Below are 11,713 nucleotides of genomic sequence, written 5' to 3' on the forward strand. Positions count from 1 at the left end.
ATTTGTTAAACAAAAGTTAAAAAAAATACTAAAACACACACACACACATCTTGGGGAAAAAAGGACATCTACATAAAGCCTCTTATTTGGGAAGATTCTAAGAAGGCTTTACAATGGGAATATACTGAAGATTGAAGTTTGTTGCAGATAAGGGTTGGGAGAGTTTTATGTGAAATAGAGGGCATAGTTTTTAAAAAGAAAACAAAAAAATATTGTAAATAATGTGACTAAATTTTAAAGCCTTACTGGTATCACTCTGAGCCCAGAGAAATTTAAAATTATTAAGAGATTAACTCATCATATATAGGTCATCCTTTATGGTAGTCCTTGGTATTTTCTTTTTCTTCTGGGAAACAGAGATCTACAACCAGACATCCTAATTACTTTAAATCCCATTTGGTGGAAAATTTTCTTAAATGTGTGGTTTTATGTTCTTGCCTCATTAATTCTTTTCTCGTGAATATCACTGAATCTTCCTTGAGTAAATGAAGAAGTTTGTGATCCCTCCAGGACATCAATTAACAGTGTGTAGGAAATTCAAGTTAGTGAGTCCTAACTTGAGGCCATCCCCGGGAAGTGGCTGTTTGAGAGAAATTGCTAATATCAGCTCACTTTGCTGTAATCAGCCTCTTTCTCCTTAAAGGGGAAATCTGGGGGATGGGAGGTGAGTACTTACGTGAGTTCAGTTATGTTACAGTTCATTGCCGTTTCCTTGTACCTGGTAAATGAAGATGAATTGCAAGGGTCTTCTGGGAACTCTTTATATTGAATGACCAGTCCCTCGGGGACAACAACAAAGTGGAATGTTGAAAATATCTCATGGTCCTGTTTTTCTAAGGAGAAAGCAGAAAACCTGTCCACAGTCAGTCAAAGCTGTCAAGTGTCAAAGCTGTTGAGTAAGCTTGGAAGAGAATCTTCTGAGTCCCGCTGTCAGCAAAGCCTTCTCGGGCCAACCTTGAGATGACTGTTGCCCTGGCCAACACAACAACTTGTGCAGGAACCTGAGTCAGAGGTTTCAGCTATGCTTTGCATGGATTTCTGACGCACAGGAGCTGTAAGATAATAAATATCTCTGGTCCTAAGTTATACATTTTGAAGTAATATAATCAGTCAACTGAAAATAGTTGATGAAACCCTTAGTCTTCCCAATTCTAGTAAGGTTGGGAGATTTGGCCCTACTTGTGACAGCTCTGAACACATACATCATGTTCAGAATGTGAGTTCAAACTTTCCCACTCTATCCATCAGCCAGTTAAGATGCCCATGTACTACTTTATACTTTGTGTTTCTGTATGTGTGCAAACTGTTGAAATCTTTACATAATATATACTAAATTGATCTTCTGTATATAAAGATAATTGAAAATGAATCTTGATGTGAATGGAAGGGGAGAGGGAGCGGGAGATGGGAGGGTTGCGGGTGGGAGGAAAGTTATGGGGGGGGACCACTCCAATCCAAAAGCTATATTTTAAAAATTTATATTTATTAAATAAAAGTTTTAAAAAAAGTGCTTGGGTTGAAATCCATTACTAGCCCCTCCAGTTTCCAACTATTGCAAACGCTGGGGGCAGCAATGATGCTTCAAGTACTTGGGTTCTTGCCACCCACATGAGAGACTGGCATTGAGTTTCCACCTCAACTGTAGGCATTTGGGGGAGTGAACCAACAGACAGCAGCTCTCTTTTTCTTTTTTTCTGTTTGCCAAGAAAATGTGTATTATGGAAAAAAATGTGTGGACTTTAAAAATTATATGTGTAAAAATAAACTTAATTCCTTTCCACAAACTTTTTTGAAGTTATCTCATATATTATACTGAAGCTACTTTGGCTTTGTTCTCTGAAACACAGTCAGAGAAGCTGTTAAAAGTTACTTGACAAAAGGATGTGAAAAATGTGAGACCATCTGTGGTAAATGTCTGTGAGTTAAGTGTACTTGTTTTTCATGGTAATAAAACTAGTCTACTATCTTGAGATATCATTATTAACATACATAAATGTATATATGTTTATGTATGTGTATAATTTTTTTCTGTTTGCGTTTTGTGGAAAACCACAGTTCGGTTTCCATTAAAATAGTCTCAAAGTCATGCAAATCCCACATACTTCTTGTGTGCACAGTTAGATAATTACATTCAATCTTATGTATATGATCAGATATAATGTGTTTTTCCTCTCTGGATTTTGCTGTTGAAGCTATCCATTTGTGTTTTAATTTTATTTGGTAAAGATTACAGAGGAAGGGAATATTAACTGTCGTGACACTACAGTTTCTAATGAATTCTTTCTCTCTACTGAATATGCTAAGGGGCAGGAGAGAGATTTTAAACATAAACCATCCCAGATCTTTAAATTTGTATGTAAAACTGGCACTAGTTCATCACTGCTTTAGCTGAGGGGAAAAAAAGAAATCAAAGTCAGCCACGAGGGTTTTCCCCCTCTTTCTTTAATAATGGATACTTTCAGAGACCTCCTAAGGTCCCATTCCCCCTGTCATGTTTAAAGGGTTTATTGTTTCCAGAAAAGCTTTTGCTGCTCCCTCTGGAGACTGAGCTGATCCAAGGTAATATTAATTCTGTGCCTCTCTCTTGTCGGAACTCAACTTCAAATGGAATATATGAGATGAAAGCTGAAAGAGAGGTTATGTGGGCTGTCATTTGCCATTGTGTCTGAGGCATCAACTGTGCTCAGAACAAATTAGGTGTCAGTCTGGTAAATCACAGTCAGGAAGGCAAATCAGTTTATAGAAGACTTATTTGGTCTCCTGGAAGGCTTCACCATTCAGGGAACAGTTAATCTTTCTTTTCTTTTCTTTTCTGTAATTTAAAAAAAAAATCTGAGATCGAGCTGGTCATTTTTATTGTCTTTTCAACCCGTCCCTGACTCACTCCTTGTTTCCTTTACAGAGATGGAAGAGGATTGCTCTAAAGGACTAGTTGCATTTGCAGAACTATTCACATGGAATGTCTCATTATTTTAGTCTAATTTCTCAAATGATTAAAGGCTCCAGAATAAGAAGGAAGACTCAGTGAGGCTGGGCCGGGGGTTGATAGAGAAAGGGAGAGATAGGACTTAGCTGCTGTTTTTGTATGTGGATTGTTTGAAAATCAAGGAGAGAATACTCAGGGAGCAGGAGGCAAATCTTGCTCATGGGATTTGTTTTCTTACGTCCTTCTTGAGCCCATTAGCCATATAGTAAGATTTTGGATATCAGAAGAAAGAGAACTGCTTTTCACCTTAGAATGTAGAATATGGAATCTGTTACATAGTTAACATGAGAACACAGGAAACACCAGAAAATGAAATAATTATATTTGTCATTCCAGACTAGCCAGTCATTTTGCTCTAATCCAAAATAAAAATCTCATTGGAATTTATAAAGAATTATGATCCAACATGGGAAGCAGGATACACAGCAGACTCATACAATGGCAGATGTCCTAAACAGCACTCTGGCCTCAGAATCAGCCCTTAAGGCACGCAGATCTGGCTGAAGAGCCCATGAGATTATTTTAGGCATGGAGAGCCAAGAAACTCTAGAAAAAAAAAATAACACCTAAAAGAAAGATCTCTGCGAGTGAGATCCCAGTGGAAAGAATGGGCCATCAAAGAAGGAGGTACCAATCTCTGAAGGGAGGAGAGAACTTCCACTTTGACTATGTCCTTGTCTAAATAATATCAGAGTCAGCGAACTCAAAAGGTTTCTATAGCCTTGGCAACTCATGGCAAGAGCCTCAGGTGATTACAGACGCCATAAATAAGAGTGTCAATTTGTTAAGTCAACAACAGGAGTCACTGTGCACTTACTCCCCATGTAGGATCTCTGTCCTTAATGTGTTGTACAATGTGAATTAATGCTATAATTAATACTCAAACAATGCTTTACACTTTGTGTTTCTGTATGTGTGCAAATTGTTGAAATCTTTACTTAATATATACTAAATTGATTTTCTGTATATAAAGATAATTGAAAATGAATATTGATGTGAATGGAAGGGGAGAGGGAGTGGGAGATGGGAGGGTTGAGGAGGGGAAGGAAGTTATGGGGGGGGAACCACTATAATCCAAAAGCTGTACTTTAGAAATTTATATTTATTAAATAAAAGTTTAAAAAAAGAATTATGAGACACACATAGACCCACACATATGTACACACGCATACACACACATACACACACACACCAGACTGTGACTCAGTTGACCAACAATCCAGTTTTGACTGCCAATAATTACAGGACCTTGAGATAACTAATGTAATATGTTTTTTCACCTTCTTCTCATCTATAATGGCAATTATTTATTTTACTAATACAGTTGTCTGTGGCTAAAATAAGAGGAAATCATACCTATTCAAATTTGTGCAATTCAAAGGTGATGTTATTACAAAGACCCTGTCACTTATAATAACTCTGCCACCATTTTCTTCACAAGCACAGAGCTATTTGTTCTCAAAGTTCTTTCATTTTGATTGGTTGTCAGCATTCCTATTTGTGTACATTTGTTTCCATTATTTTCTCCCTAACTAACTTTAGGAGCTTTTGACTTGCTTCTTGAGGCATAATCTGAGACTTAATGATTTTAATTTTAAATGACTTTCATAAAGGAAAAGTACTGGATACCTGAATTTGCTTATATTCTCACTTAGTACAGTACTCTTGTCTGAGATTTTGCACCATTTCCTAATAATCCAGTCACTCATTTCAAAAGTAGTCTTTACTTACGTGTTCCAGTTTTGTTCATCTATCTGTTTTTCCCTCTTTTCCTGGGCATCCTAATTCCTGATCTTCTTTCTGGCTCCAGGATCACAATTCTATCTTAGATACTATCTCTCTTTTTTTCTGTTCTGAGTGGTCATGAGCATATGGTAACTTGGACAAAATGTGGATCTGCCTCAACAGTCATGCACCTTATTCCCATCAGCTCAGATTCTGATTCCCTTTTGTGAAAGTCATCAGAATAAAAAAAAAGGAATTGCTTTTGTCAAACACTAATAAAAAGATAATAAATAAATCCAGGAGATTTTGAACAAGGGGATCTCATTCCCTTTATCCCTAATAACAAGATCTATTTACAAAGACTTTCTAAACTGAAGCCTTGCACAAGAGCCGTAACAACCTTATCTCAAACACACAAAACTTCTACAAGGATATCTGCCCAACAAATTTCTAATTTTGGACTGATGTCACCTTTGTTATTAATCCTCAAATTCAAGGATTATTGTTTCAAAATATCTTATGTAATCCTCCTCACTCTGTCTTTGAAAACTTCCCTTTGCTTCAACATCTTTGACATATCTGTAGTTTGTTATGTCATGATTATTTCCATTATAATGATATACTATACTCAAACAATCTAGATCTCTAAAGAATCTTTTTCTGATTGTTTTTTGAGCTGAGAACTTCAAGTTTTCCATTAGTTACTCTAATCTTTATAGTGTGTAGTCACCCACTTGGCCCACTGAGGTATAACAAGTCAATTATGGCTCATACAGCCTAGATTCAGGCTCCAGCATCGTTTTGAGAGGAAGAGTTGTCAAGATTTCTAGGATTGCTAACAACTAATATGTCTAATTTAAGGAATGATGAGCCAAGATGATACATTTTCTCTTCCAAAACTTCTACACAGACACATATTTCAGAGACTGAATTGTAACTGAAACCTGATGTACTTCAACCTTTCCTTTCACCTGCTGCTTCCCCTCACGTATTATTTCCTTCCAATTAAGCTATGGAGTAATCTGTTACTCTTTAGTTTGAAACTTGTTTTAATTAACAGTCACAATCTAAATCTCTACTTCATTATCTCTCATACAGTCTCTCTTTCTCTCTCTCTCTCTCTCTCTCTGGGATTTTGCTTATTCTTCTCTCTCTCCCGAAATTATTCTAACTTTATGGTAACCTTCATATCTCCAAATGCAACCATTTGTTCAGTTTCTTGTACCACTGGAATTCTTTTGAGTTTTACAATGTTGAGTGAGGGTTGGGCCCAGGAAACAATATTCAAAATTATGCTTTGATACACAGAGTACACTGACCTGAAAGAGCCGGGAAGGCTTCAGAAGCAACCTTTCTGAACTACACCTGGCCCCTGTCTCTCACCTTTCTTTCTCCTCTAAAGTACGTCATAAGAATCAAATTTATCTTTGTCAAAATGGCACATATTAGAACCTCTCCTTCCCATAAAATCTGGAAAGGTCACTCTTTCTCATCTCCCTTCACTCTTTAACGCCCACAATCCAGAGAGTTGCTTCCCACACCCTACAGGAAGGAATAATGCACAGAGGCCATGAAGGATCTACACAGACAGGCCTTGCTCTGCTTCACCTGCTTAGTCTATTGCATAATTTCACACCTTTTATGTCCAATCACATTTCCACTAGGCTGTCCATTCTTCATTGAATCCAAGTCTGCAGAGAGAGTTCCATAAGTCTTTGAATCTTAATTCATGCAAACTTCTATATATAGATATTATGTGCTATATAGATATATATACACATATGTGTATATATACATATGTGTATATATATATACACACACATAGACATACATGCCTAAATTATCTATTAACTCCATAATATGCTAATCAGGAGCTGTTTTTCAGCAGCTACATTCCCTTAATCATGGCTGCAGGAGGATGTGAGTAGCTGGAAAACAGGGAGACGAGAGAAAAGGCCAGAGGTGATATCACTGCTGCCTTTGCCACTGAGATACAACTGCCAAGTCTGTTTGCAGTTTGGTAAAGCCAATTCAGTTCTGTTCCCTTTGCCAAGGATTCTCACACTTGTGAAAATGGGACCATATCCTGGTTTCACTTCTCAGTGGTTTTATCTGGAATCTCAATGACATCTTGTTACTATAATACCAACCCATCAATTTCTACCCTATGCTTGCACATTTCTAATAATTTCTAGTCATACTTCAGTTTGCTGTCCCTTATACCAAACTTGGGCTTCTCCAGGAAGGTTTTGTTCTCCATGAGATCCAGTGCATTGAACACATAAACATTTTAATTTTGGTGAGAACAAGGACATCACTCATGAGGTCTAGAAGAGAGGTCTGAGTATAAACTTTGTAGAAAGAATAAAAAACTTTGAAACTTGGTTTGGGTGGTTTGTGATGGTGGAGGGAAGCATAAAAAATATCAGGAAAATCATTACCTCATCATTCTTGTTTTCTATCAAAAAAGTGTCAGCGATGCACCTCTGTGGGTAGAACCAGTGTTCCACCTTCTCCTGGCTCATGACTTGAGTGAGGTGAAACTGACTTAAGTACCAAGTGAGGAGCTAGGGCACTGTGGTGATGCCCTTATTCTCCATTGGTTATAGCCCAGCTATCTTGGGAGTCTCTGGCAGTATGTAGAGCTTCATGGTGTGCCACAAGATTATATTTCTTTTCAAATGGGAGAGCTTCATTTCAGTTATCTTCCATGGGTTTAGGGATTGATGCCAGTACTAGCAGATGCCAACATGCTTTGGCAATACCATCCTGGCAGAGCAAACAGTTTTAACAATACCCTCCAGTTGAAGCATCAAGTTATCTCACAGGTCAGGCCAGTAGCCACCCTCTTGGAGGACAGTTTCTTGTAGACACACAGGAAATTGATCTGTGCCTTCATCACTGTGTCATAGATGTGGATGTTTGTACTAATTAATCCAACCAATTTCCAACTTGAGACTGCTCTGAATCCCACAGTGACACTGGCAGATCCATCTAAGCAGCTAAGAGCACAAAAAAGAAATTATGAACAGTCAGATTGAAGCATGTTGCTAACATCTTGCGTAGAGCTCTCATTCAGGAAGGTGTGCAGTTCTTTCAGCACACTAAAGTCCCCTAAATTCAAGAAGTCCCAGGTGAAGCCCTGGAGCAGGGTGTAGGCCTCCTTGTGGATGTTGTCTTTGATAGGTTTCAGAGGGCTGTACATGTTGATCTCTTCACCCAGCTTGGGGACAGAATGTGTACCCCAGAATTAGTAGCTTTGCTTCCTAGACCCCTCCATGTTTTTGGCAGGTCCTTGGCACACTGCGAGCAGCTCAATGGCCTTCTGTATTTCCTGGATTCTCCCTGCTGGCAAAAAGTTCATCTTCAGAGGGTATTCCTGGGTTAAATTTGTTTTATTGCTGCCTCCTCCTGCTCCTCCTCTTCCTCCTCCTCCCCCTCCTCCTTCTGCTTTTTTGATTCTTTTTGGCTGAAGTGTCATAAAATGGACTCAAACACATCAGTTGTAGCTGTTGCCCTTCACATTGTCACAGTGCTGAAATGCTCATGGCCACTTCCATTCCCTTACATCTTCTGTGGCAGCAGAGGTGCTGCCAGCTTCATTGCTGTCTCATTCTGTCCACCGTGTTGAGTTGCATTATAATGCTTTTTTTGAAAAGATGTATTTATTTATTTAAAAGGCAGAAGAGAGAGGGAGAGATGAAGAGAGAGATCCTCTATCTGCTAGTTCACTCCCCAAATGGCTTCAATGACTTGGCTGAAGACAGGAGGCTGGAACAACATCCGGGTCTGCCTTGTGCGTAGCAGAGGCCCAAAAACTTAGTACATCTTCTGCTGCTTTCCCAGACACATTTGACAGGGGCCAAATCAGAATTGAACCAGTGCTCCAATATGGGATATGGGATTGCAAACATTGGTTTAACTTGCTATACCACAATGCCTCCCCACTTAGAGTATGTAAAACATTTTGATTAAAGAAATATGCTATGTTCTCTTCTTTTTTACCTATTACTGACCCTAATGATGGTATCGAAGGGAGTCATACCATCCCACTCATCCCTAAAGTGCATAGTCAATAACCTGATCTCCTGTTCTAGTTTTCCTGTCTTATAAACTCCTGTTTCTCCTTCATCTCCAACTGCTCATTTCCTACCCCATAGATCACTTTTTTCATCCTTTATTCCTTGAACTTCCCAAGTATTTTTGCCTATACAAATTTAAATTTCAGTATTTGTGCTTCCTTTGTTATCATACTTTCAGCCTTCCTCTTACTCCTCAGACTTGTATTTCCAGCTGCTGTCAATTTTCAATATTCATATTCTGTGGGTATATGTGGGTACTTCAAAACGTTCAAAGAAAAGTTGCAAGAAAAGGTAATTTTGTTTTGGTGACAAAACTTTTAGAAATCATATTGAGGAGTGTCCAGAAATTTACTCATGAAAAATGTGTATTATGAAAAAGAAACTATGTATAAATTTCAGTTTGACACCAGATTAAACATCTTTTAATTCCATTTTCCGTAAAAATTTTGAAGTGTACTTATTAAACACAGCATACTTGAGGACTTAACTTTTCATGAAATCATTTTTTGCCTTTGTTTTTTGTTCTCTATATTTCACTCCGTAACCCCAACTAGAGTTTTCTCTGCAAGGCAATTTTGATGATCCTACTCTTGACGTAGTTGCCAAATTATTCATTCCTGTGTCATTGACAACTTAGTTGGAAATTTTTTCTAGGCCCTCATCATTTCTGAATCTGACTCCCACATTCCCAGTTAGTTTATTTTCTCTCTTCCCTATCCATCCCCATCTCCTGTGTGCTCCTGTGTATACTCTTCTCAACAGTCCAAGAACAGGTCATATTTTCATTTGCGTGGTCCTTCTGCAGTAGATTCCTCTGCTAACTTGCTGTTTTTCTCCAGGTCAAATACCACCTTTGTGAAATCTTCTGGTTCTCAGTCTCTCCTGAATTACCCATGACCCCCTCCACAACCACCTCCAATTTGCTTCAAATGAATCTGACAACCTGCAAAGTCTTCACTACCTGTTGCCATCTATGATCAAATTAAAGTGAAGCACATCTATTGCTTTGCCCCAGAGCTGCTAATAACCCATTACACAGAAAACTCCCCAGACTTTTATGATGACAAGAACTTACCTCCTTGGGGATTTTCTTGTGTATTTAATTTTTTTCCAATTCTGACATTTACCTCTTATCATTCTGAGGTTTTTTTAAAACTCATTTTAACTCTATGGTATTCGAACCCAAATTTACTTGAAATGTAATTGAACCCATCAAGATTAGAGAAAAGGAAAACCTGAGTGAGCCAGTGGAACCATGTAAGGCTCCATGGGGTAGTCTGGAGATACTTGGATTTATTTATATCCATTAAAGATTCTTCTTGTATTATGATAGCTGGCTTTTAGGAGATCAAAGGAGCCAGTGCAGAAATGTTGTTTGTCTGACTGTGCAGCACACAAACATCATTTAAATGTCCCCTCAACATGTGTTCACATCCAAAGCCCATTGGAGCATCAGGCTGCACTGAGAGCTGGCACAGTGCCTGCATTGTTAGCCTTGCTCCATTATGATGGAAATAACAGGCAAGACAGAAACAGAAGGCAAAGTGGGGGGTGGGCACAGATAGCTGTGGTGCTGGATAGGGAGGCAGAAGTCACAATCTTGAGCTTCCATTTTTACTCTGAACAAAACAGTTCAGAGAATTACTAGATGATCTGTGGCTGGATGTGATTTGTCATAAAGTTTGTGTTCTAGTATCTTAGAAACAGTACCCATGGTCACATTAGGATTTAGCATTGCAGTTAATTCCCCATGTTTGAAAGGTCAAAGTGACGAAATAGGCAATGAGCATGTCTTATAGGTCAAATGTCAGGGAAAAAAGAGCAAATAATGCCAGCAAGAAGAAAAATTTCTGTTCAGTCTCCTTCAAGAATACTGTTCATTTCATCATGATATGAATGCACTTCATGGAATGAGTTTTGTAACATTCATTTACTGAGTACATATTAATATTCAAAGCACTTTTATATTTAATCATTCATTTGGAACTTACATCTGTCATATAGTTCTATAGCAAATTAATGTTGAAAAATTCCTTAGAGATCATTTCCCCAACACTCACATTTACTAAAGTCCAAGGAGTTGTTAATTTGCCTAAAATTTTATCAACAGTAATACTGGGTCCTACACCTGTTGATTTTTCACTCCAGTAGCTTTTTTTCATAACCCAGTGCCAGTACTAAAGCAAAACATTAATCATCAGATTCTTTTCAAAGTAGTCATATATAAAAGAATATTATGGCTTCTGCAGTTGGAGAAGAGAATACTGGCGAGTGCTTTAGACATCCATTCTGGGATGAGATATGAGTGACTAGTGCCAGTGGGATGCCATTGAAAGAAATATGTTTATTTCACAACATTCCTTTTAGCATTAAGTAATGGGGCTAATTTTTTATTGTTGACATTTTTTGTCTCTTTTTTTCTCTGTCCTTTGTTTTGAAAGAAACATCCTCTATAGAAATATGAACCCACGAGAGAGGCTCCTAGCATTGATATTTACCCTCTTGATTGGCCCTTTCTGCAAGAACGTCCCACACAGGCAGGCACATCTCCTTGGGTCATTCTCCCAGAGGTGGCCAATTGATTCTCATTCCTACCTACCTGATAGGTCAGATCACAAAGATATTCCTTGAAAATTCCCCAAGTTCTCTAAAGAATATTTTACAGGAAGAAAATTTGGGATTTCTGAGATTCTTTGTGACAACTAATACTCCTCTGTCTCAGTGGATGACTTTCTGTAGCATTCTGTCATTTAAATGATCCCCAAATTCAGTGGGGAATTACATTGAGTGCATTGGTCAGGTATCCAGTCCCTCTCGCTGCAAAGTGCCTTCTCCCTTGATATTCTTTTTATTTCTCACTTGTCTCAATTTGCTTGCTCTTTAACTCCCAATCAATGTCACTTCTTTTATAAGAAGCATT

At 38.2% G+C, this 11,713-nt stretch overlaps 1 pseudogene; it reads right to left on the reverse strand.

Moving 5' to 3' along the window:
- Positions 1-6,902: 6,902 nt before the first annotated feature.
- On the reverse strand, positions 6,903-8,323 carry LOC138843926 (glycylpeptide N-tetradecanoyltransferase 1-like; annotated as a pseudogene).
- Positions 8,324-11,713: the final 3,390 nt, after the last annotated feature.

Source organism: Oryctolagus cuniculus, chromosome 10 (genome assembly GCF_051225735.1).
Source record: "Oryctolagus cuniculus isolate XC-2025 breed Fujian yellow rabbit chromosome 10, ASM5122573v1, whole genome shotgun sequence".
NCBI classification, from domain to species: domain Eukaryota; kingdom Metazoa; phylum Chordata; class Mammalia; order Lagomorpha; family Leporidae; genus Oryctolagus; species Oryctolagus cuniculus.